Source organism: Protopterus annectens, chromosome 8.part0, assembly GCF_019279795.1.
Source record: "Protopterus annectens isolate FY-2018-M chromosome 8.part0, PAN1.0, whole genome shotgun sequence".
Taxonomy (NCBI): Eukaryota; Metazoa; Chordata; order Ceratodontiformes; family Protopteridae; genus Protopterus; species Protopterus annectens.
In genome coordinates this window covers 211,859,129-211,886,614 of record NC_056741.1, presented here as the reverse complement: position 1 = coordinate 211,886,614, position 27,486 = coordinate 211,859,129, and the positions used below count along the sequence as shown (strand labels likewise).

Here is a 27,486-nt window from a genome sequence, read left to right as displayed (position 1 = left end):
AAAGATTTCAGTAGATGAAAATTATCCTGACAGTATTAATCATTTATTTAATAGTTCTTTTAGACTTTTCCAAGAAATATATGTAGAAATGATTCTGGTAGATCTTGTCTTAGTAGTAATAAGTTCCAGATGACAAACTTCAGTAGCATTGTTGGAAAATTAATTGAAGGATGGAGTAGAATAATTTTTCCAGTTTCTTGCTATAACTTTTCTTGCAACTGCTAGAATTCTCCATAACAAAGGATATTTCATTCTTTTAACACAATCAGATATCGGAGTATTAAATAAAACTAACAAATTAGTTGAAGAAAAATTATCAGTAAAAAGAGCTTGCAGGTAATAAATTAATGATTCCAAAATGGTTTAAGAATAGGACAATCAAAAAACATATGTTGCTAGTCTGCTTTAAGGTCTAATTTACATCTCCAACACCTAAGCTTGACCTTTGAATAGACTAAAATGTCCTAATGGTGACTGGGTAAAGCCTTTGCACAAAGCATATTGAACCAACACTCTTCAGGGTAAATGATGGCTGGGTGAAGCCTTTGCACTAAACATGCTAAACCAAAATTCTTCAGGGTAAACTGCATCTATGCCAGTTGACATCATTAAAATGAAAAGGAGATACATTTTGGTCAGCATTAAATATCACCTTATGCAGCTATACATAGTTGCAGTTAGGAGACTAGGGATAAACTTAAAGCCATTGCATATGCCAGTTCACAGGATGCAGTATGGTGTATTGCCAGCTGGCATTTAGTATTATGCTATTTTTTTTCCTACACGTCTTTGAGCTTGTATGTTAAAATAGAGCAGTTAATCAGTGATTCAAGTGGTAGCCAAGACGTACATGAAATCTGGCATGAGTTAATATGAAAGACGAATTATGAAAAGTCTCTGAAGAAATGTAACTGCCTGTTGCTGCCTTAATGCTTACCCTAGAATTTCTGCTTTTCTCTTTTCTTAGTTGAACTTCACATTTACCTACACTAACAAACTGCAGCTCCTGAATAACGGTGTCTACAGGATTGCAGTTGGAAAACACAACAAAAATTGTTTCTCCCAGCAATTAATCAGAGTAGGTTACACACACAAAAAAAGCATTTGTTAAGCATTCTTTTACAATGCTGTGTAATTAAGCAAGTCACCATTTTGGTCAGCCATAGAGCTCTTTTCTACTTGAGTGTTTGCCTCCTTCCCCTGTAACTAAAGTACACTGACTCTTATATTTGTCTCTCTGACCCTAATTTTTACATGCATAATTTATATCTTTATGGCTTACTAACACTCAGACATAGATTCCTGTTGAAAGTTTTACTTACTTGTCTGACATTTGAACAAGTAACCCTTGTAATAATCCTCAATTGTATACTGTTCATAGGTTCATAGATTAGTACTAGGCTAACTGCTCTTGCGAGCCATTTTAAGCCTAGCCAATTATCCCCCTGTGAGATTCAAACCCTGTACCTTGTGTTTGTAAGGCAAACACCTTAACCATTAGGCCACCCTCCCAACCCTCCCGCTACCTCTCGGGATTAGTTGGTCTGTCTTTCCTGCTAAACACAAGTAAAATTAAAGTGCTGAGTGCAAGTAACATTACAGTGCTGAGTGCAGATTTTAGACCCTTACATTCAACTTACCTCTGGTGTGGTGTCAGTCAATCAAGGTATTCCTCTAACCACTCCTACTGCCTTCTCTTTTCCCCCACCCCCCTCTTTCCTCATACAGGTTAAACTGCTACAACTTAGTACAGGCATTGGTTCATCCCTGCTTCGCTTGGGCTTGCTTTGCACCTCACCCTACCCCCAAATTCCTCCTGCCCCTGGTGCTGCTACATTTATTGGTACTAGACCACACCCCACTTTTTTTAAACCAATCAGTAACAACTTGTCACTTAACAGCACCACTCTCAACCTGATACCCCCAGTCCTCCAACTCTACTATTCCTTTTGCCTAAGTTTCAACTGCCATTCAGTAGGTATGCTATCACCCAATATAGTCTTATTAACTCTACGTCTACCCCTTTTACTCATCCCATATCTCCTAACTGCCTATGAATATCAGGATCACCCAGGTTTCCACTACCCTAAATTCCAAATATCCATCCCATCTACAACAGATAATAATTCACCCTTACTCACTCCCCTCATGCTTACCTCCTTAAACCCTAAATACTACCATCTTACTAGACCTAGTTACATTAGTCATAAAACTAGACACTATTACAAAACTTTATTCAAAATCTTAAAACTCATACTCGGGATACACTACAACCTTACAAAGGATGGTGACATCCACCCAAACCCTGGTCCATCCCCACCTGTTGGCTCTAATCCCCCTACTATATCCTCTACCACCATAGCTCCAACAAATAGACCTCCTAGCTCACTGCTGGCCTGCCATCTAAACATTAGGAGCATAAATAACAAAACTCAGCACCTGCATGCCCTCTTAGCTGTTCATTCCCCAGATATATTATGCCTAACAGAAACAGGGTTGAAGCCTGCCACCAAGGAACATGAGATTCTGCCACCAGGGTATAGTATGTTTGACTGGACCGTACCACCAGAAAGGGGGGTGGGGTAGCCATACTTTACAAGTCTACCCTATCTGTCAGCATAGACACCCAACAACCACCCCAGTTCAATAATGCTGAAATTCTTATCTCAAAACTACAAATTAACAAAAGCAAAAATGTAAACATTGTTTGGGTTTACATTCCCCAAGGAGGAACACAGAAAACTTAGAAGACTTCTTATATTGGTTATCCAATAACCACCACCAAGAAACAATTGTTCTTGGGGATTTCAACATTGACTGGAACACTTGCTCTTGTGAAACCCCCACAACCCACATAAACCTCTATGGATTTACTCAAATCATAACCTCCCCAACCAGGACAGGAAAACCCAATAACAAGCAAAGTACCATAGACTGGATACTCGCCAATACGCATCTTCAATCTTATAAATCAGGCACTTTGCCTGATGACCTAAGTGGCCACTATCTCACCTATGTAATCAAGCTCAAAGTAGACTGCTCCTACCAACCCACTTATAGAACATTAAGAAACAACAAGAATTTTATTCTCACCAAGTTTCAAAATGAACTTAAGGCATGCAACTGGTCAGTACTAAAAGTCTCCCCCTAGATGAAGCAGTAGCATACTTTAACACCAACTTCCTTGCTATTCTTAACTCACATGCTCCAGATGCTCTATTAGAACCAAAGTAAATATTGCACCATGGCTTTCTAAAGATACCAAAACCAAAATTTCACTCAGAAACAAAGCATGGGCCACCTACCGAAAAGCAAAAGCCCCGCTTGATGAACTAAGATTCAGACAGCTAAGGAATGACACCAAAAAATCCATAACCTTAGACAAAAAGAACTACTTCTACCATCTGCTGCAAAAACACCACAACAAACCTCAGGAATAAACAAACTACTCCACCCAGGCCAAACTGCCACTTCACCCCCCTCAGCTTCCCAACAAAAATCCCCAGTAGACGTTGCTAATAACTTCAACAGCTTCTTCACAGAGACTATCCAGTCTCTAGCTAGCCAACTCTCTCCCAATGGCTCTAATTCTAATGCAACCACACCCAGTACCCAAACATACTTTACCTTCCAACCTGTTCCTACTCAACGTATTCATGCCCTACTTAAGAAACTAAGACCCACCACCCTGGCTGCCGACCTCCTCCCAGCAGACTATCTGCAAAAGACTGCTGACACCATACCCCATCTCTATCTTGATCAATAGAGCTATATCTGAAGCTACTGTACGCACTATATGGAAAATCCCCCATGTCATATCTCTCCATAAAGGAGGTAGTTCTACTGAACTGTCAAACTTTAGACCCATAGCTATTCTGTCATCTCTAGCTAAAATTATGAAGCGTGTACACATACAGCTCATGCACTACCTCACACAGAACAAGCTGTTGTCCAGCTTTCAGCATGGCTTTAAGCCACACCACAGTACTTCTTCTGCCCTCCTCTCTTTCTCTAACGTCATTAACCACAACCTCAATTATAATAAATGATCCTCAGAACTCTTTCTAGATCTATCCAAGGCTTTTGACATGGTTGACCACAAAATGCTTATAAATACCTTGAAAGCCTTCTCCTTAAACAACCATGCACTTCAATGGTTTCAATCCTACCAGCAGGGCAGGCAACAGGCAGTCCTATGGTAGGACAAGCTATCATCTTGCCTACCCATCACATTAGAAGTCCCCAGGGCTCGATACTAGGAGCCCTTCTTTTCTCCATCTTTATCAATGACCTTCATTCAGTCATCCCAGATGCTACCTGCATTCAATATGCGGATGGCTCCACCTTGATTTGTTGACACCTCACCAGATACTTTATTCACATTAACCCAAATTACCTTCAATACAGTGGAAAAATGGCTCTCCAATCAACATCTAATCCTAAACCCCAACAAAACAAAGTTGCTCCTCTTCTCCTCCACATGCAGGACCCCCCTGCCAGCCTTCAGCATAACTGCTAACAATGGCACTATCATCTCCCCAGAAGCCCAAACTAAACTACTGGGTGTCATAGTTGATAACAACCTGAAGTTTGATGCGCATATCAATCAAACTATCAAAACCATTAATAAAAAACTTGTCTCCCTTTACATAATCAAACCTTTCCTTACCCCACTTGCTAGAACTGTAATTGCCCGTTCCCATCTGCTATCAACTCTTCTCTATGCCTCACCTCTATTCTCCAACTTAAACAAAACAGATCTTAATAAACTATCATCCTGCTATAACCACATTGCCAGATTTGCTACTGGCACAGCCTACCGGACACACCACTATCACAACCTAAATCGCTTAGGATGGCTTGAACTGCCAAGCCTACTGCAGTTCAACCATCTAATAGTGGCACATAAAGTCCTTTACTAACCAGAAAATACACCTGCACTAAAAAATATTATCAGCCCCTACACCAGCACCCGACCACTGCGATCATCCACTAGACTCCTAGTTCAAACATACAAATCCTACTACTCAGCTGGGGACTCTCTGTTTGCCAACTCTGTTTGAAAAATATGGAACAGACTCCCAGCTGACTTGACCCTAGAACCCTCACTAACTCAATTCAAAAACAAACTCAAGAAATACTTCAAAACTCATTGGTTATGTCCTTGCACTAACTCTGACTAGTGACCTCTCTATTTCTTAGGTGCCTTACCTTCAACTACTTCTAACTTTTTTCTACCACTCCATTTCAAGAAGGGTCAATTGTATAACTGCTGCTCAGTGTGTCTTAAACCTGAATGTAATGTTATGCTTTGTAAAGTGTTTTATAATAAGTACTATATGTGCTAAATGCTGGTATTGCTTATGACTGTAATTTGCTTGAAACTAGCATTTACTAAATGTTCAATGTGTATTATTATCTTGGAGCTTTTCTCCCCAGGCCTCCGCTGAAAATGGACATGTATCCAGTTAGACCATCCCGGTCAACAAATGTAAACTAAAATAAATAAATAAATAAAATAAATAGTGAGTCAAGACATAGTTTTGGAAGTACTAAAATGTTTGTAAAAAAGCAGCATAAATGCAAGACAGGTTCTGCGACAGAAACATCTAGAAGCAACTAATTTAAGGCTAGATCATTATAAATTATTAAGTTACTGATATAACAGTTGTGCCCTAGCTATTACTCAGCAAATCAAGTCAAATCAGTGTGTGTGTGTGTGTGTGTGTGTGTGTGTGTGTGTGTGTGTGTGTGTGTGTGTGTGTGTGCGTGTGTGTGTGTATGCATGCCAGTACATATGCTCATGTGTATGTATGCCTGTGTTTACATATATGTATGCGTCCATGTTTATGTATACATCCTTGTGTGTGTGTGTGTGTGTGTATGCATTTCAGCATGAGATCATGTGTTTTTGAACAAGCACATGTGTGTGTGCGTGCGTGCGTGTGTGTGTGTGTGTGTGTGTGTGTGTGTGTGTGTGTGTGTGTGTGTGTGTGTGTGTGTGTGTGCGCTTCTCTGTTCGTGCACATGCCTGCATTTGTGCATGGATGTGTATGTTTGCTTGCATGAAGCATGACTACTTAACTATTTATTTATTTTACATTTGTTGACCAAAGGAAATCTAGTTGGGCACAAAGACTCCTTTACAGCAGTGGTCCAGGGTAGAAAAGCTCCAGTAAATGGAATACAAATTAAACATTTAACAACAACAGCAAAATGTATTTATTTATTTATATTTGTTTCCCGGGGTAGTGCATTGATCAGTATTGACTAATATTGACTAATTTCATGCTCAGCCCTGGCTGAGGATATACAGAAGCATATATATATATATAATAAACAAGTAGAATACACTAAACAAGATTTTACAATGTCAAAACAGATAAGAAGAAAGTAACTAAACATACAGAGGTAATGCTTCAAGTTTTACAATTTTCACAGCTATATATATATAAAATATAGTACTCTTTATTTCATCATCTTTATTAATGCCTGCTTACTTTATATATATAAAATTTTTGCAATTCAGGCCCACTGTGGACGCTAAAAGTGCCAAGACTTTCTTTATTAGTAAATATTTGGATCATCACTTGCAAAAGGGGTTGGGGGCCTTCTCTTATATAACAAAGGATTCTTGGCAATTCTTAGAACATTTGAATGGAGTTATTATTACCGAGAATGCATATTTAGTTACTATAGACATATGTAACTTATTCTCGGTAATACCCTATGACATTGGGATTGAATGGCTGGGGACGCAATTGGACCAACCTTTTTTAATCAGGATGAAGTTAATGTCCTTACTACATTAATGGAGGTGGTGTTAAACAACAAATTTCTACACTTCGAGGGACAATATGTCAAACAAGTGACTGGTGTAGCTATGGGGGCGGCTTGCGCCCCCCATATAGGCAAATTTAGTTATGTCTTACTGGGAGCTAGAACATATTTCCCCCAGAGAATTTTGGGCTTACATAAGGCATTACACCAGATTATTGGATGATATTTTTACTGTGTGGGAAGGAAAAGTACAGTTTTGTACCTACCATAAATGTAGATGTTCGAGTGCTGACACTGCTGCAGTCATTACACTTGGGGTCATCCTGCCGTCAGGCGGTTCCCCAGTCGGCCCGAGTTCCAAAGTCTTGGTCCGGCGTCGGTTGCTGTCACCTCCTCTCTGACGTCAGTGCGACAGGGGTATATAAGATGCAGCCGACGCCATTTTCTTCAGTTTTTCTTGCCCCAGATGTCAGGTGCCTCCAAATAGGTAGGCAATTCAAATTGCTAATAAAACATAAATAAGAAAAGCAAAAAAAACTTTCAGTTACCAAGCAAATACCCCTCAAAGGTAGTAAAGGGTAGAAGATCTAGGTACGTAACAGCAATCAAGAGGGGATGGAGGGAGGGTAACCTGGACTGCAGCAGTGTCAACACTCGAACATCTACATTTATGGTAGGTACAAAACTGTACTATGTTCATCGTGTTACACTGCTGCAGTCATTACACTTGGGTAGAATCCCAAAGCTGAGGTAGGGTGGCTGGTTCTATAATGCATTAGGGGTGGCTATAAGGCCCTGCAGCACTGCAGAGTCGAAGCCAGCTCTGGATTTGGAGTATAGAGGCAGATGGTAATGCTTGGTGAAGGTATGCACAGAGCTCCATGTTGCTGCTTCCAAAATATCCTTGGTAGGTACTCCTGTGAGGTAGGCTGTTGATGTGGCTGTTGCCCTGGTGGAGTGAGATCTAATGCTGGTAGGCACAGGTTTCCCATGGTGCGTATAGCAGAAATGTATACAATGTCCTATCCATTTGGAAATAGTCTCTTTTGAAATGGCTTTTCCCTGTGCTCCTGCAGCATATGCTACCAATAATTTCAAATTTTCTGAAAGCTTTGGTTTTGTCCAAGTAGAAGCGTAACTGCCTGTGAATGTCCAATGAATGCAGTAGTCTCTCCCCTTTATTCTGTGGTTTTGGATAAAAAGTTGGCAAATGAATAATTTGGTTTAGAGACACACTTGAAACCACCTTAGGCATAAAAGTAGGTTTAGTTCTTAAGGACACCCTATCCTGGTGGAAAATGAGGAAAGGTTCCACTGCCATTAGTGCCTGTAATTCTGAAACTCTTCGTGCTAATGTAAGTGCCAGGAGCAGTGCAGTTTTCCAAGAGATGTATTTTAATTCTGCTGTGCTAGCTGGCTCAAAAAGAGGTAAAGTTAATTTTTCCAAAACAAAGTTGAGGTCCCAAGTTGGAGCAGGTGCTCTATGGGGCAGTCTTATGTTTTTTGCCCCTCTGAGATACTGTTTTAGCAAAGAGTTAAAGAAAATTGGTGGATCCATGTTGTAATGAGCAGAGATGGCAGAGGCATGGATCTTGATGGATGAAAAGGAGAGGCCTTTTTCCAGCATCTCAGTCAAATATTGTAGTATCTGAGGAATGTTTGGCACAAGAGTGTCAAGGCTGTGAGCCTGGTTCCAGGAACAGAATCTCTTCCATTTATCCGAATAGGCTTTCCTGGTACTAGGCCTTCTGGCCTCCAGGATGACATCCATAACAGCTTTGGAGAGAGGCATTGCTTGCTTTGCTAAGGAATCTTCCATGCAGCGAGGTTTAAGGTCCTTAGCTGGCTGTGGAGAATCTGCTTGTTGTTCTGAGAGAGTAGATGTGGTGTTTGAGGCAAAATCCAGGGTGGTCCTTGTGCTACGTTTTTTAAGATTGGGTACAAGTGCTGGCGTGGCCAGTTTGGTGCAATCAGGATCATTTTTGGCTCCTCTTGCCTGGCTTTTATGAGCACCTTTGGAAGAAGAGGCAGTGGTGGGAATGCATATACCGTTAGATTTTTCCAGCTGAATGAGAGGGCATCCACTTTCCATGCTTGTGGATGGTAACTCCTTGTGCAGAATTTCTGTAGCTGGCAATTCTTTGATGATGCAAACAGATCTATGTCCGAGCTCCACCATTTCTGTGTTATCATTCTGAATATTTGTGGATTCAATTCCCATTCATGTGGATCCATGATATTTCTGCTTAAGTCGTCTGTCAGTGTGTTTTTCTCTCCTGGAAGGAATTGTGCTTGTAGATTAACTTGATAGCTTATAGCTGTGTTCCATAAGGTCATTGCTTGTCTGCAAAGGGGGTATAAGTGGGTGCCCCCTTGCTTGTTTATGTACCACATGACTGTGGTGTTGTCTGTCTTTAGTAGTAGTTGTCCTGGATGTAGCAGGTCCTTGAAAGCTATACGGGCATTTTGTACAGCTAGCATCTCTTTCTGGTTGATGTGAAGATGCTTTTGTTCTATAGGCCACTTGCCCTGAATGCATTTTCCTGCTATGTGTGCTCCCCAGGCGTAATCCGATGCATCTGTTGTCAGTGTTTGCCTGGCTGTGGGTTGAGTAAAAGGCTGTCCCTTGTTGAGGTGACAAGCTTGAGCCCACCATCAAAACTCCTTCTGAAGGCAAGGTATTAGTGGTATAACTGTTTTCAAACTTTGACAGTGTTGAGACCATACACTCTTTAGGTACCATTGTAGTTTCCTCATATGCATTCTGGCATATGGAATTAGTAGGATGCAAGATGCCATGTAGCCCAAGGCCTGCAGAATTTTTCTTGCAGGGAGTTGGGTCTTTATCGCCATCAATTGAAAGTATTGAGTCAACTGTCCTTGCTTGTCTGGCGTGAGATAAGCCATCTAGGCCGTTGTGTTCAAGCTGGCACCCAGGAATATTATCTCTTGCAAGGGCACTAGTTTTGATTTCTTTTTGTTTACTGTGTACCCCAGGCAACGTAGTAACTTTTTTTACAAACGCCAGATGCTTTAGGAGAATGTCTTTGCTCTCTGCTTGAATTAGGCAGTCGTCCAGGTATGGGTAAATTTGAATTCCTCTTTGTCTGCAAAATGCAATTACTGGTGCCAGGCACTTTGTGAAGACCCTGGGCGCAGTAGACAAGCCAAAGGGCAATGCAGAGAATTGATAATGGATTGGACCAGCTATGAATATGAGGTATCTTCTGCAGTTTTGTCTGATAGGGACATACAGATATGCCTCCTTGAGGTCCAAGGTCACGAGCCAAGCTTGCTTGCCCAGCATGGAAAGAAGCTGCTGTAATGTTAACATTTTGAATTTCGGGACATCCAGGTAAGTGTTTAGTGTTGAAAGATCCAGAAAAGGCCTCCAGGCTTTGTCTTTTCTGGGTACCAGAAAGAGTCTTGAGTAAAATCCTTGTCCTTGTTCCTGTGGAGGTACCTTTTGAATAGCTCCCATGGTCATGAGTGCTATAATTTGTTTTTGAGCCTCTGCCCATTGATTTGGTGGCAGATTTGGCATTCCTTTTAACATTGGCAGAGTGTGAAAGTGGAACCTGTAACCCTGTGAAATGATATTGAGAACCCATTTGTTTTTGGTGATCATATGCCAATTGTGATTGAAAAGAGCCAGTTTTCCTGCCAGTGGGGCTGCCAAGAGAGAAATATTTGGTAGCTGTAGTGGGAAGTCATTGGGACTGTTTTTTGTAAGGTTGTTGTCTGTCTTCTCCTTCTTTCTGTCCTGGTGCACCCCGTTGTCGAGGCCTGTAAGGACCTTGTGGCTGTCCTCTGCCTCTTGGACGCCTGTATTTGCCCCTTTGAGGTCTGTCTGTAACAGGAAAGGACCAATTCTTTGTTGGCCAGTTTCTGCTAAATCTTGGAGGCTGTACCTGTAATAAATCTTTCACGGTTTGCATAGATTTTGCCTTATCCTCCATTTTCTTTAGTACCTCTTCTGCCTTAACTCCAAAAAGGACATCATGCTGAAAGGGTGCATCCAGTGGTTTTGCTTTAACATGATCTGGCAATGTATGTTCCTTTAACCATGCGTGTCTTCTAATGACAGAGCCTGTAACTGCTGCTCTGCAGGAGGCCTCTAAAGAATCAAAACCACATTGCAAAGTATGTTTTCCCACTTGTTCAGCAGCATGGAATAAATCCTGCATTTCTTTAAAATTAGGAGGATCTGTATCTGAAAGCATTTTTTGTTTTAACTGAGACATCAGAAATTGCTGATATTTTAACATGCGAAATTGGCAATTCAAAGCTCTCATTGCTAAAGTTGCAGATGTATATACTTTCTTTCCCCATCTGTCTAATGCTTTGGAGTCTCTGTCGGAGGGAACTGGGTTATTTGCTGATGAGGCCTTGACCCCTTTGGGTCCCTGAGGAATAGTTTCTGGGTCTGCCACTGGGCTTTTATACAGAAATTTGTGTGAGTCAGGGACTCTGTAATACCTGTCTGGTTTAACTGGGGGTGGAGGTAAGGAATCAGGATTTAAGCTGGATTCAGTATACACATCATCCACAATGTCTAACACTGGTGGAATAGCCAGGGGTCTGTGTTGAGGTAAAAGAAGGAATTCTCTGAGCCTTTTCTTGGATTCTGAGTAATCCTGGCCCTCCCAATGGAAATGCTCCCTCATGGTGTGTAAAGTTTCCCCAAAAGAGTAATCCTCTGGTGGAGAGGCTGATGGAATGGATTCCTCAGCATCAGAATCCTCATAAGGGGGTAAAGAGTAACCTATGTCTGAGGAAGACTGTGAGGAAATGGACACCTGGTCGGAGGAGTCAGAATCTACTTCCTGTCTGGGCCTTTTATCAGGAGGGGGATGGGACCCCCTGATCAGAGTGATCAGGTCTTCGGCCATTTTGAGCATTTGTTTCTTAGGCATGGAGGCCTGCCCTGGAGACTGCGACCTTTTTCTTTTAAGAAGTTGTTTAGACTTAGAAGAGGGTTTAAGGCTAAGCTGACTAGGTCTGAATATACCCTCTGAAGTTGCAGGAGGCTTATGTACACCAGATCCCTCTGCAGGTTCGGTTTCAGTAGTCTGTAAAACTTGGGGAGTCCAATGGCCCAGCCATCTCCACTAAGGAGTCGGTGGCTGCCTGTGGTTCTGCAGAAGCAGTTGTCAGGGGCTGCGAAGGCACCTCGCTGAAAACCGGAGAACTGGCAACTGGCCTAGAAGAGGCTTCTTCGTCCGTTTTGGGCCTCGGATGCCTGTCTTTGTCTTTGCGCTTTTTATGAATTGCGGTCATTGGAAGTTCCGACGGCATCGTATAATTAAATTTTCTGCCAAAGTAATGTCGGGCAAAATAAAACTGACGTTTAATAGTGCGCTTGTTAAACCTAGCACAAAACTGACAACCAGTGACGTCGTGGTCTGGGCCTAGGCATGGGATGCAATAAGAATGGAAATCCTTATGAGGTATTTGCTTCCCACAAGAAATACAGTTATTAACTTTTACTGACATCGGACTGAGGCAAGAAAAAGTTTCCCCAACGGGATACTTAACTTTGTAGAAGACTTTGGTTCTGGATTCGGAAATGAAAATCTCAGGAGTCGGCCGACCGGCACTTGCGAAACTGCTTTTGCTTCGGGCACCATGTGGCAAGAAAGACTGGAGAAAATGGCGTCGGCTGCATCTTATATACCCCTGTCGCACTGACATCAGGGAGGAGGCAACAGCAACCGACGCCGGACCAAGACTTTGGAACTCAGGCCGACTGGGGAACCACCTGATGGCAGGATAACCCCAAGTGTAATGACTGTAGCGGTGTAACACGATGAACATCAAAGAGACATTAAAATACCTTTTGCAGCATATTAACCACACAGTTGACTTCTTCAACTTCACCCATGAGTACAGTAGGGTCAACATTTCGTACCTGGATGTTAGCTTAACTATTGACAATAAGAGTAACATCTTGAAATCTAACATCTTCAGGAAGCCCCCATTTTCCAATTCTTATTTAGAATTTGGTAGTTGGCACCCCTATTATCAGAAAAAAATCTATTGTCAAAGGACAATATGTAAGGACTGCCTGAATGATATCAGCGGACCAAGATTTTTTATTGGAACTCGAGTATATGACAAGGTTATTTACCAAAAGGGGTTATCCCGAGGCTCTTTGCAAAATGTTGGCAGAGGAGGTTAGACACAAAAGAACTGAGGGTGTTTATACGGCAGTTTTGAGTGGGAATGTGGGCAATGATAATGGCAATGGTTTTAGCATGCCACGGAGCAACCAGGTAGATACAAGAAGGAAAATGGGGAACGATTTGTTGCTTATGACCACTTATAATCAAGATGCTGAAAAACTGGAGGATGTTACTGGCTGATGGTTTCCTAGTAGATAAGGTAGGGGGATTCCCCCAGAATTGTATATAGAAGAGACAGATGCTTCAAAGAAATTTTGGAAATGGGGGCTCATATTGATTCACATCAAATCAGTAGAATGCCTGGTAATTTTAAATGTGGTAGATGCAATGCATGTACATATATTTGCGAGACAGGTGGTACTGCATTTATTAATGGGAGAAAGTTCTCTTTCCATGGTCACTTTAATTGCAACAGCAGAAATTTAATTTATATGGCTAAGTGTCAGCATTGTCCTGCCTTTTATGTTGGCAAGACCAGCAGGCAATTTAAGGGAAGAATTAGGGAGCACAGTGCTGACATTTAAAATATAATGTCAACAAATGCCCTAGCCAGACATATAATGCAAATTCCAAGCCACAAGTTTAAATTTGTGGTATTACAACAGTTGGTGAAGGATAGGCAGGGCAGGGTGATTGACCTGGATTTAGATGTATGTGAACTAAGGTGGCAGTTGAGATTGGATGCCACCATTTTCCTGGCATTAATGACAGTGTCAGTATTGCAGCTATACTAAAAATTAAACACATTTTAGGTTAACATATATAATACTGGTGTATGTAGCATTCATTTATTCAATTTGGATAACTTGGCATTTTTTGATACTGTCAAGCATTTTATTTTCAGAATAAGGTTGTGTTCTGAATTTTAAATAGGTATTTCATGTGTTCTAACAAATAGGTGGAGTTATTGTGATACTATGCAATTTTAACTGATGTCTAATGGAATTTTAACCTACTAATTAGTTGTAATTGTTTAATTGATTTATGGGGATGGATATAAAAAGGTTGAGTTAGTAATGATCATTGTTCTGAGGAAGTCCATCAGCATTTGGATGAAAGAGCTTAACCTGTGGATTGTGAATTGTGAATAAAGAAGTGTGCTACTGTCTTGGTGTCCAGGGTGCCTTTATATGTGATGTTCAAAAGTGGACACTGGTCTCTTTTTCTGTCTTGGATCTACAGACTCTAGAGAAACTGAGCCCAGCTTTTCTGCCTCTGTGTTCAAATTTGGCATTGTAGAAAGGATTTGTTTTTCACATTTAGAGACTGGGCTTTCTCTTGCTTTGTTGATTCTGTCCAGATCCTTTCTACTATCTGGTACTTAGGGATGACATCAGATAGCATCAGGACAGACAGTGTCATGGGACACTGAGTGTTCTCATGCTGTGAGATCCCCTGTTTCTTCACTGTTCCCTCCAGTGTCTCCTCTGGGTGGCTCATGTGAAGAGTAAATGCAGAGGAAGCATTTGGACTCCCCTGAGGAGTTGTTCCCTGAGGATACCAACCTCGAATGGGAGGGGTCCCCAAAATCTCTCCATGAGAATGCCTCTTTTGGTGACCAATTAGAATTGACAATACAATGTGGGAGATGGACCAAAGACACCTCTATTCATGAGAAGATGGTGTTTCTTGAGGGCTTTGGCATGGGCCCATTCACTTCCTGGTTGGTTCCCCAATTACTACAATATCTAACATTAAATAAACTTCTATCTCCCAGTCAATGTGGCACTACTGCTTTCTTACTTCACTTTGCTGATACCATTAATAAAAAATGAAATATTGGAAATCTAGTATCCTCTTTTTTCCTTGCCTTGTCCAAAGCATTCAACACTGTCTCACACCAAAAACTATTATTAAAACACTTCCCCCTTAGGTCTGTCTCCCTCCTCCCTCTCCTGGTTTAACAGCTACTTATCAGATAAATGTCAAGCAGTCAAATAGCAGCAAGAATATTTTACTTTTCTACCCATTACTGTAGGGGTGCCTCAGAGATCCATACTAGGACCCCTTCTGTTTAAAATATTTATAAATGAACTATGTACTGCCTCCATGCATGGCCCTGTTATACAATATGTGGATGACTCTGCACTCATCTGCACAGCCTGCAATCTATAGAAACTACAAGAAATAACTCAAGAAACCTTTATAATTTTAGAATCTTGGCTAGACAACTCACTACTTCTACTTAATCCTAAAAAATAAAACTGCTAATTTTCACCCTTAAAACACTCTTCCAAAGTAAAACTCTTGTCAAAATCACTTCTTCTACCAACACTCTGATTGAACAGGTCCCTAGCACAAAACTTTTAGGAGTCACCATTGAGTGAAAACATGAAATTGGGCACTTCCAAACTGTTAAAAATAACACGTAAAGCTCAACTTCTTATATAGAACAAAACCCTATCTAAACAGACAGAACTCAAGAAGCCATAGCTAAAGCCTAACTCCTTCACACCCTACTTTATGATTCCCCGCTCTTTAGTTACCTACAAACATCCTCACAAACAGAGTTGGAGTAAGGAAGCAATAAAATAGCTCACCTTGCCACTAATGTCTATCTCACTCTTAAGCAACTCTAGTGGACCAAACTCTCACATCATCTTTACTATAATTCCATAGTTCACAGTCTAATATATTGCTATGTTAAGTATCCATCTCTAAAAGGCATGCTTCAACACTATCAGCCCTTTAAAGCTCCTTGCTATAAAGACAAACTCCTCCTCTACATCACAAAAACCCAAAACACATCTGGAGTCTCTGTATACTTGACCTACGTAGCTGCCTTTGGAATTTTCTTCCACCTGCTCTCACAGTCTTGAAAATCATCAGGCTTTAAAAATACATGTAAGAGAATGCCTGTCAACATCCTGGCTTTGTGAATGTACACCTCCCGGATAAGCCCTGCATCTTCACTTTCTTCCTCCTCTTCTACTGTACCTCACTTTTGCTCTGTTCTGTTACTCACAATCACTCTGACATCACCCACCTCCTTTTACCCTTTATTTATGTTTTTATCTCAAAGTGCTAATTAGCCTGTCTACAATGGATATAAAAAGTTTACACACCCCTGTTAAAATGCCAGATTTTTGTGATATCAAAAAATGAGACCACGATAAATCATTTCAAAACTTTTCCCACCTTTAATATGACCAATAACATGCACAATTCAATTGAAAAACAAAAAATCTGTTAGGGAAAAAATATAAAAAAATAAATAATTTACGATAAGCTGGTTGCATAAACCCTTAAACTAATACTTTGTTGAAGCACCTTTTGATTTAATTACAGCATTCAGTCTTCTTGGGTAGGAGTCTATCAGTATGGCACATCTTGAGTTTGCAATATTTGCCCACTCTTCCTTGCAAAAGTGCTTCAAATCTGTCAGATTGTGAGGGCATCTCTTGTGCACAGCTCTCTTCAGGTCACCTCACATATTTTCTATTGGATTTAGGTCTGGGCTGTTGCTGGGCCATACCAAAACTTTAATTTTCTTCTAGTGAAGCCATTCTAGTACTAAGTCATTTACAGTGGATATAAAAAGTGTACACACCCCTGTTAAAATGCCAGGTTTTTGTGATATAAAAAATGTGACATATATAATGCAATCAGAGGTATACAGATCAAAGTGAAGAAAGGTGATGGTAGGCCAAGGTAGAAGTAGGCGGGATGCAGAGAGAATAAGGTTTTGGAAGCAAGCCATTAAGGTAAATAGTAATAATTATACAGAATATTATATTTATAAATTGTCAAACAACATTATAAGAACTAAACCAGTGAGGGAGTAGAGTAAGGAGATGTTGGCAATAGGAATACATACAAGCAAGGAAACAAGTATGATATTGCAGTAAGTAACTGGAGGAAACTAGTGGGAGCAAATACAATGGAAGGGAAAGAGACAGAATGGGATGAAGCCAAGCATGTGTTTAACCTGTAGGTAAGAGTACTTTCCATATTAAGGACTGTTTGCAAAATATAAACGGGAGGGGGGGTCAGGTACTGAATGAAAAAACAGCTCTGGTAAGATCTTTAGATCTTTAGTGAAACGAAAAACAGAAAGCATTATCAAGAAAGGAAGGAATAATTTGTAAGGCATATAAATACTGCAAGGTAACTATAAAAATCAATCAGATACGATTAGAAAAGATTGGGAAAGAAGATTAAAACCATCAGAGTAGAAAACAACAACTGGAATAATTTGTAAGGCCCCTACATATCTTCTGCAAAGTCCACATGATTTAAGAAAGGTCTACATAAGCACTTTTATAAGGCTGTTGCAGTGGTGCAGAGGTTAACGTTGTTTCCTCACAGCAAGAGGTTCTCCAGTTCAATCCTTGGATGAAGCTACTTCTGTGTGGAGTCTGCATATCTTCCCTGCATTTGTGTGGCTTTCCTCTGCATTCTCTGGTTTCCTCCCACATTCCAAAGACATGCATCTGGAACATTTCTCCCTGGGCCTCTGCTGAAAATAGGCTCTGTCCTAGTCATACTTTCCCAGTGAACAAATGTTAAACAAAAATGAAAAATAAAATACTCCAAGTAGGCATCTGTGGATTTCCTTCAAGTGGAGAGTAGTTGTTGGAGATATAAAGGGAAGGAGAGACGAGATTGGGAGCACATTTTTCTGGGAATGTGTAAAATTAGCTGGGTGTAAGGGCTCCTTGTAAAATATCCTTACACAACGGTTGGGGGAACATAATATAACTAAGGATATTACGCTGCTGAGTTGGAGTTTAGATTTGGAATTGCCAAGGAACGTAAGGCCTTAATAAGTTTAATATTAACAGCAACGAAAAAAAGCAATTACATGAAAGAGTAAACCAAAAATTAAACCAACTGTAAACAAAGTACTGGGTATAGTAATGGGGTCTATATCGATTTGTCGAAGGTTCATTTCCGCAAACCTTTCTTCATCGAGCTGAAACCAACCCAAAACTTTAGTGAACATTAACATTGAAAAAACATTAAAACAGGGAACGTATGCAGTTGGCCAACACTATGACTGCAACACACACTGCAGTGTTGAATTTGGGAACATTGTATGCAGAATAGTGCTCAAGTAGATGACTGAAGTAAGTCAGCAAGAATTGAAAAGTATGCGAGTTTGTTGTAATGTGTTTTAACAAAGAACATAATTATAGCTATTTACAATATAAATAACTATGTTTTATAATAAAGAACATAGTTGCAGTTATTTATTGTAACATATATATACAGTTTCCTAAAGCTTTGCATTTATGTTATATTCTACTTCCCTGATGCTCTACTAAATCTGCTTTTGAATTCACATAGATAAACAGATGCCTTTAGGTAATGACCTGGGCTAGCTGGTTGATTGTTTTTCTCTTCAGCTTTCTCCAAGTCCTGGTTCATAGCCATCCCCCATTTTCTTGTTCTCCTAACATAATTCTATTGTAAGTTTCCTAGCCCTGTCAAATCTGTTTTCTCACAGCTTTCTCCAAGACCTGGCTCTTAGCCCTCCCCCCTTCTCTCGGTCTCCTAACATAATCTTATTGTAAGCTTCCCAGCCTTGTAAATTCTGTCTATTCCCTCCCTCTTCCTCTTGAGAGTTTACGTATTCCTCCCTGAACTGTGGCACCATCATTAAATACTAAAAACCTCTGCCTGACTACACTCTCTTTCTCTCTGTCCCATGGGCGTCCGTCAGTGGTGTGTGCACAACTGTAAGTACCATTTGTGATGTAGAAGATTCAATGGCATCTGTTTCTATTTAATTTATGACATTCTCAATAACTCAGACTTTGTATGCTAACAACCCTTTGAGTTTTGTAATACTCCAGTCTTTTCAACACATGTACACATGTGCATTTTAAACAGTTTCTGCCACTTACAACTGTTAATCTTCCTAACTTTGATTGTTGGCGAGTGGAGATAGTTTTCTTTTCTCCTTCAAATGAAGGCAGGTGCCACCTGCTACAGGCTCACTCCACTACCATACCCTACCCCCATTCCCACACACCCCTCTCATTACATTTATGCTTCCTGTAACTCCACCCTTTCTCCACCTTGACCAATACCATACCTCATATCATTAACAACCCCTTCCCCTCTCCTGCCACATCCCCTCCTGTAACACACTTTCTACCACCTACCACCTCTTTAACATATACAACCAACAGCATCCCTAAAATCCAATATGAGTCACTTATTAAGAGTCTTATTTATCTCACTTGTCCTTACTGCTCTACTACTCTTAATATCCCTCTCCACCCACCACCATATACTCCAAATTAAATACATCTCCTCCTAACTGCTTACACCCAGAACCCAACTACAAATCCCCAAACCTCACACATACAAATCTACCAGGAACCTTGCCCACTCTGATCAAAACATATTTATCAATAACCTACAAGCTCAAAACTGGACCACAATAAAAACACTGCCCCTGGATGACTCTGTAGATTATTTCAATAATGTCTTTCTTGGCACATTAAATAGCTTAGCACCTCTTCATACAGAATGAACAAAACCTAACATTGCCCCCTGGCTAGCAAAACAAACTAAATAAACCCTCCTGTCTAGAGACAAAGCCTGGAAAATATGGAAAAAATGTAGAACTCAAGCAAATGAACAAAATTATAAACAACTGCAAAATACTGCAAAAAAAGTTATAACTGATAAGAAAACCTATTTCTCCTCAGAACTATCCTCACAAAGTAATAATCCAAAAATATTGTGGAAATCTGTATCCTCCCTGCTTAATCCTGGTAACATTTAAAATCCGTCACCTTCTCCTGACAAAGACCCTCACCAGATAGCACAAATATTTAACACCCATTTCATTTACACCATTCAAAAACTAGTCAAGGATTCATCTACAAACAGCAACCCTAACTCCTAAAATACCACACAAATAGACCCCATACTTACCTCGGTAGACACTATAGTTTTTTCCAACAATAACCTACCCAGTCCTCCTTTCTCACTACAACCAGTACCTACATCCCTAATTCTAAAATTGCTAACCCCTGCTCACTCTCCACTGATAGCTTACCACCTGAATACTTACAACTTGCTGCCAAAGCTATAGCTTATCCTGTAAATATTCTTATTAATTGTTCTATCACTGAATCTTATGTCCCTCAACTGTGGAAAAAGTCTATTATAACTCCACTATACAAAGGTGGTAATCCACATGCTCTCTCAAATTACTGGCCAATCTCCCTTCTCTCCCCGCTATCAAAAATCCTAGAAAAATGCATACAATCCCAACTACTAAATCACCTCATTAACAACAACCTTCTAGCTCCCAGCAGGAGAATGCCTATATTTCTACAACATTGCCAAATTATGGAATAGCCTCCCCTCATACATTACTCAATTTAACTCCCTAATAGCCTTTACAGCTGCACTAAAACTCACTATTTAAATAACCCCAGCTGTACCTGTGAAATACAGTGTAAGACCCCTTAACTTCACACACTTAACTACTCAGATCCTACTCTTTAACCCTCTCTTATATTTTCTTCCTCCTCTATATGACTGTTTCTTCTACCTATGATATGGGCAATTTACTAATGATTATGATTACTTTGCTGTCATTAAAAGTATGTTATTATGTATCCATAAGCCACGGTGGTGCAGCGGTAGTGTTGTCGCCTCACAGCAAGAGGTTCTCCTATTCGATTCTCGGCTGGAGAGCCTTCTGTGTGGAGTCTGTATGTCCTCCTCACAATCGAGTAGCGTTTAAAAGACATGCGTGAATGGGCTTGCCTTCATTGAAGGTTGGGCGTCGGGCTGGCACCTCAGCACCATAAAAATCGACTGCCAATCATTAGCAGACCGGAGTTCCACTGTGGCGACCCCTAACCAAGAAAAGCCGAAAGAAAAACAACAACAACAACAGTCTGATAATTATGTATTAACTAGATACCATTACTCCCCATTGTATGTTAATGTATGTATATCTCTTTCACTCTGTATTTGTTCTGTACAATATTTGATTACCTGTGGAGCTTTTCTCCCTGGGCCTCCACTGAAAATGGGTTTCTGGCTCAGTGGACCTTCCTGGTCAACAAATGTCAAATAAATAAATAATAAATTATGATAGAACTTGCATGTATAGTGCATGTACATGATAAGGTAAAATGTTATTATTGATGTATCTCTCTTTTCATCATAAATAATGTATGTGACCCCACTTTCTGAATCAGTAATGTGATGAATAGAGCTGTTTCTAAAAAAAGAAAAGAAAGCTCTTATGGAGAATATAGCAGATGAACTTCAACCAGTGGGTCCTATTCAAGTGGAGTATCACCACAGACTTCTCAGATGTAACACTCTGCACTCTTTGCAGCCACTTTCATGCCAAAAAGTATTGACAGAGGACACCATATCATATTTTCCTCTCTTACCTGTTAATTGTCAAGCCTCATCTTCCTCAAACCTTGGCACAATTAAACCTTTCGTTAATACTTCCACTTTTGCCTTTTCTTGTTTCCCTATTCCTCTACTTTATACAAATTTTCATAGGTTCATAGGTTGGTACTAGGCTATCAGCCCTAGGGCCTATACAAGCCTAGCCATAACAATTCCCTGGTTATTTCTTCCCACACTATTTACTTTCCTGGACCCCTGTCTAGCGGGGTGACTGATGTGATCCCCGGAATGAATTCCTTTCTCCCATCCAATCGCTAAGGTTCCTTTTGAAGAGGGCCAAGAGGCACTCTGCTTGACATGTATGGGCAGTCTATTCCAGAGTCTGGGAGTCTCTGGGTCAGGAACCTATCCTCCAGCATGTTTTTGTTTATTGTGATGACAAGGTTTAGATCCCTGGAGCATGTGGCTCTGAGGATTGGGATTTCTTAAGTGTAGCATGTCCAGCAGCTCTGGGTTTGACATGGCCTTGTATGTTAAGCAGAGATCGCCTCTGAGTAGACAATATGCAATAGAGTATAGCTGGAGTTTTTAAGGTGGTCAGCGAGGGCAGTTAAATTTCCAAGATAGCTGTAATACCTCTGTAGGATATCTGGTTATTGTTCTTGTGATAGGCTTCAAAGTAAGTCTATATCAGTTCATGCTTCCTCTTGTCAATTGTGGTACTAAGAGTTTGTCCATTTTAGGCCTGTTATCAAAAATAGTTCCAACACAAATCTTTCTAAACTCATGCATCTCAACCAGTATCGCATTTTACGCTCTCTGCAGTTGTGCCTCTTTGTATTCTGTGAGATTTCTGCAATACTTTAACATTTGCCATTCCTGTCACTTCTTTGCCATGTCTCTTTCTCCTATAGTTCTACAATGTGTTTAAACTCCAGTTTCATTTTACCCCACTTACTTGCTATCCTTTCTGAAGTAATTTCTATATTCTGCTAATAACTCCTTATTCATAACCACTACTCATTTCTTAAATTCTACTTTTTAACAGATTAGTAGGAAGGCATTTGAACCCATTTTTGCATATTATACTGAATGTTTATCTTCGCTTTTATTGTTGTGTGATCTGATATAGTTAGTGGATGGTTTAACAGCTTTCTTTAAAATACCTCCTATGAAATATAATTTCTATCCAGTCTAGCCCAATTATTGTATCTTGTGGAATGATACATACATTTGGTCTAAATTCCTGCTACTGATTCACATCTTCCATGTCAAATGTTCTTGTGTATGTCATCAGAAATTAACCTTCTTCTGTTATATTTTCCCTTCTAGGTCTCCCTGATATCACAGTATTGCATATCAGGTGTTAGTCCCCACCCATAGATAATATTCCCTGTTGCAAACTTATTATTCCCCTTCCTAAAATTCTCCTAAGCCCCATAGTTTTAGGTAGCATATAAATGCATACCCAGTATAATCCTTCTCCCCTGCCAATAACCCCTTTCTATCACTAGATGTAATCCTTCTCCCCTACTAATAACCCCTTATTACCACAAATTGACTATTATTGTCTTTTCCCTTTTATATCACTACTAGAGCCCCTTTTGCAATCTGTATTATTCCTTACTTTCTCATTTTTCCTTATACTCTGCTGAATGTCTGCCTTGATCACATGCTCCTTTCTATCCAAGCAATGTTATGCAAGGTGCATTCTGCATTTCTTAATATAATTCATCTACTTTCTTTTGGTTTATTCCTATAAGCCCATTTACATTCCATGTTAATCTGGATTAAAAAACAAACCTGATCATCATACGTCTGAAAAAGCTAAAGCTTTATACTGTAATTATATCTACAGTTAACACCACAAAAGCAAAAAACTTTACAACCCAAAATCTTTAAACATGCCTTATAAGGACTATCTGAATGTTAATGTTAATTATGAGATGTGATTATTGGGTACTTCCTGGTTAACACATAGAAATGGCCATATGTAACCTTAAGTAACCTTATAAGTGAAGCCTGAGAGGTCACCTTCGATTACATGTTACATTAAGACAAGTTAATAACCTGTGGTGGTGGTGGTGCTGCGGTAGCGTTGTCGCCTCACAGTAAGACGCTGTCCGGTTCGATTCTCAGCTAGATCGTATTCTGCGTGGAGACATGCGTGAATGGGCGCATTTCGTTGAAGGTTGTGCGCCAGAGCTGGTAACTCGGCACGTAAAAATCAACTACCAATCATGAGCGGATCGGAGTTCCACTGTGGCAACCCCTAGCCGGGAAAAGCCAAAAGACACAAACAAACAATTAAGACAAGTTAATAATGCTAACTTCTGAAAGCCAGTCTTTTATAATTATAAAGTTACGGCAGTACTGATAAAGTATGAAAGGTTTGTAAATGCAACCAAAAAATATGCAGCAGTATGTACCATTTTTATTTGTTAAAACAGAATTAAATTTTGATACATTTCTGCTTTCTGAGGACTACATTAGGTATGCTGATATCTGTGCACTGTGATGTGTCTTGTTTCATTCTCTTTTGTCAGACTGTAACACGTAATGTGATTTGAACAGGACAATGTAATAGTGTCATTTTACCAGTAACTTTCAGTGTGTAAGTGTCTGGCCTTGCTTTATACTGAGAAGGTCAAAAAAAAGAATTTCCCCCCCCCTTTTAAAAAACCCATAAACAAAGAAAAAGTATTAACCTAATTGTTTTATATATCCCCCCTGGGAACAATGTCTATACATTGGAGAATATACTAAACTGGCTAATGAATAACTACCCACAAGAAACTATAATTATGAGTGGCGTTAACATTGATTGGTACCTATGCTCTAATGATAATAACCCCACTAACATCAACCTTCATGGTTACTCACAAATTATTACTACATCCACCAGAATGGGAAACTCTAATCAAAAGAAAGCATTCTTGACTGGATCCTTATAAACAATCACCCTCACACATATCGTCCGGAACCCTGCCTAATGAAATTAGTGACCACCTTATCACATATATTACTAAAAATAAACCTGACCAGTCCACTGTCCCAGTCTTTAGATCTATAAGAAACAAAAAAAACTTTGACCTCATAAAATTTAAAAATGAGCTGCAATCTTGTAACTGGACACCACTCAAATATCTTCCCCTAGATGAAGCAGTAGAACATTTCAATACCACCTTTCTATCCATACTAGACACCCACGCCCCCAAAAGACTCATCAAAACCAAAACAAAGATTGCCCCTTGGCTCTCAACTGAATCCAAACTCAAAATAAAACTCAGAAATAAAGCTTGGAATACCTGGCGTATAACCAAAACAATCCTAGACCGTACGAAATTCCAACAACTAAGAAATGCAACGAAAAAAGCCATAGTAGCTGACAAAAAAAACTTTTATTGTTTGTTACAGAATAAGCACCAAAATAACCCTCAGAAATTCTGGGCAGGCTTGAATAACCTTCTCCACCCAGGTAAATCATCCACTCCAACTCCTGAAACAGCAATGGATAAAGACCCCATAGAAATAGCCAATACCTTCAATATGTTCTTTACAAACATTACCAAAACCTTAGCCAACCAACTATCCTCTTGTAGCCAACCGATCCTGAAACACTACCACAACCTTTAAAGACCTTCTTCCTAAAAGTGTCCCTACATCTTCAATAAGAGCCCTTTTACAAAAACTTAAACCATCTACCCCTCTGCAGACCTACTCCCAGCAGAATACCTTCAAAAGCTGCAGATGTTATAGCCTATCCAGTTTCTATCCTCATTAATCGAACTTTCTCAGAGTCAATAGTACCAACTTTATGGAAAGTATCCCATGTAATACCACTCCATAAAGGAGGGACATCCACAGAATTATCTAACTATAGGCCCATAGCGTTAATGTCCCCATTAGCCAAAATTATGGAAAGATGTATGCACAAACAGCTACTCCACTATCTTATCCATAACAACCTACTAGCCAACTCCCAGCATGGTTTCAGACCCAAACACAGTACCACAACTGCCCTTCTCTCCTTTACTGACACAATAAACCATAACCGTAATGACAAGAAAGTGTCCTCTGCCTTATTTCTAGACCTATCAAAAGCATTTGATATGGTCAACCATCAACTACTCATGGAAACCTTAAAAAACCTCTACCTGGATAACTTGACACTAGACTGGTTTAAAGCCTACCTCTCAGACAGGAAACAAGCAGTATTGTGGCAGAATACTCTCCACATTACTACCAAATACCATTGGGGTCCCTCAAGGGTCCATTTTGGGGCCACTTCTTTTCGGTCTTCATTAATGACCTCCATACAGTCATTCCCGAGGCCACCTGTATTCAATATGCGGATGACTCAACACTGGTTTGTTCGGATACATCTCCAGACAGACTATTAACTAAAACCCAAAATTGCTTCACCAAAGTCGAAAACTGGCTATTAGGACGACAGTTAATCCTAAATCCTAAAAAAACTAAATTATTGATCTTTCAACCAACTCACAAAAATCACCTTATTGATGTCTCCATAACATCCAAAAATGGTACTATCATTTCCCCAGACCCCCACACGAAATTGCTTGGAGTTACTATTGATAATAAACTGAAATTCGACATACATATCAACCTGTCCATCAGAACAGTAAACAAAAAATTAGGATCGCTCTATAAAATTAAAAACTTCCTAACACCAAGTACTAAAGTCACCATTGCCCGAACACATTTGCTCTCCACCCTTCTTTATTCATCTGCAATATTCACCAATCTTAACAAAACCATACTAGATAAACTATCCAGCTCATATAATCATATAGCTAGATTTGCAGCAGGAACTCCATACAGGACCCATCATTGCACCAACCTAAAAAACCTAAAATGGATTGAACTCCCCAACCTTGTTAGAGTTACCCAACTCACTGAGGTACATAAAATTCTCAAAAACCCTGACAATTGTCCTTCACTTCAGAACCTAGTCCTTCCATACTCTAATCTTAACAGTCTACGTTCTGCAAACAGACCACTCATAAAGACGGTCAAAGCTTACAATACTGGAGGAGATGCACTCTTTCCAAACGCCGTTGGAAAAGTCTGGAACTCTCTTCCCACCAGTATTCTTTCCTCTACCTCTCTACCCCATTTCAAGAAACAACTGTTTCACCACTATCAGAAGCACTGGCTTTGCCAATGCTCATCTCCTGACTGACATTTCCTAGTCTCTATTATCTACCTGAATTGTTCATTGTCTTCATTTTTTTATTTCCTTATATGCATTGTTAACAAATGAATTTTGCAACCTGATTGTTTGTTTGATATTTGACTGTTTCTCTCTCTGTATTATTATAATTTTGGAAATGTCTGTATTTTTGTATAATGTTGGAGCTTTTCTCCCCGGGCCTCCGCTGAAAAAGGACATTGTATCCAGTCGGATTTTTTCCCGGTTAACAAATGTAAAATAAAATAAATAAATAAATGTACATGATAAGGTAAAATGTTATTATTGATGTATCTCTCTTTTCATCATAAATAATGTATGTGACCCCACTTTCTGAATCAGTAATGTGATGAATAGAGCTGTTTCTAAAAAAAGAAAAGAAAGCTCTTATGGAGAATATAGCAGATGAACTTCAACCAGTGGGTCCTATTCAAGTGGAGTATCACCACAGACTTCTCAGATGTAACACTCTGCACTCTTTGCAGCCACTTTCATGCCAAAAAGTATTGACAGAGGACACCATATCATATTTTCCTCTCTTACCTGTTAATTGTCAAGCCTCATCTTCCTCAAACCTTGGCACAATTAAACCTTTCGTTAATACTTCCACTTTTGCCTTTTCTTGTTTCCCTATTCCTCTACTTTATACAAATTTTCATAGGTTCATAGGTTGGTACTAGGCTATCAGCCCTAGGGCCTATACAAGCCTAGCCATAACAATTCCCTGGTTATTTCTTCCCACACTATTTACTTTCCTGGACCCCTGTCTAGCGGGGTGACTGATGTGATCCCCGGAATGAATTTCCTTTCTCCCATCCAATCGTCAAGGTTCCTTTTGAAGAGGGCCAAAGAGGCACTCTGCTTGACATGTATGGGCAGTCTATTCCAGAGTCTGGGGAGTCTCTGGGTCAGGAACCTATCCCTCCAGCATGTTTTGTTTATTGTGATGACAAGGTTTAGATCCCT

At 39.9% G+C, this 27,486-nt stretch overlaps 1 protein-coding gene across 1 annotated transcript in view; it reads right to left on the bottom strand.

The window, feature by feature from the left end:
- LOC122808193 (endothelin-converting enzyme 1-like) overlaps positions 1–27,486 on the bottom strand; it is a 1,395,094-nt gene that overhangs the window by 816,182 nt on the left and 551,426 nt on the right. The window lies entirely within an intron of this gene.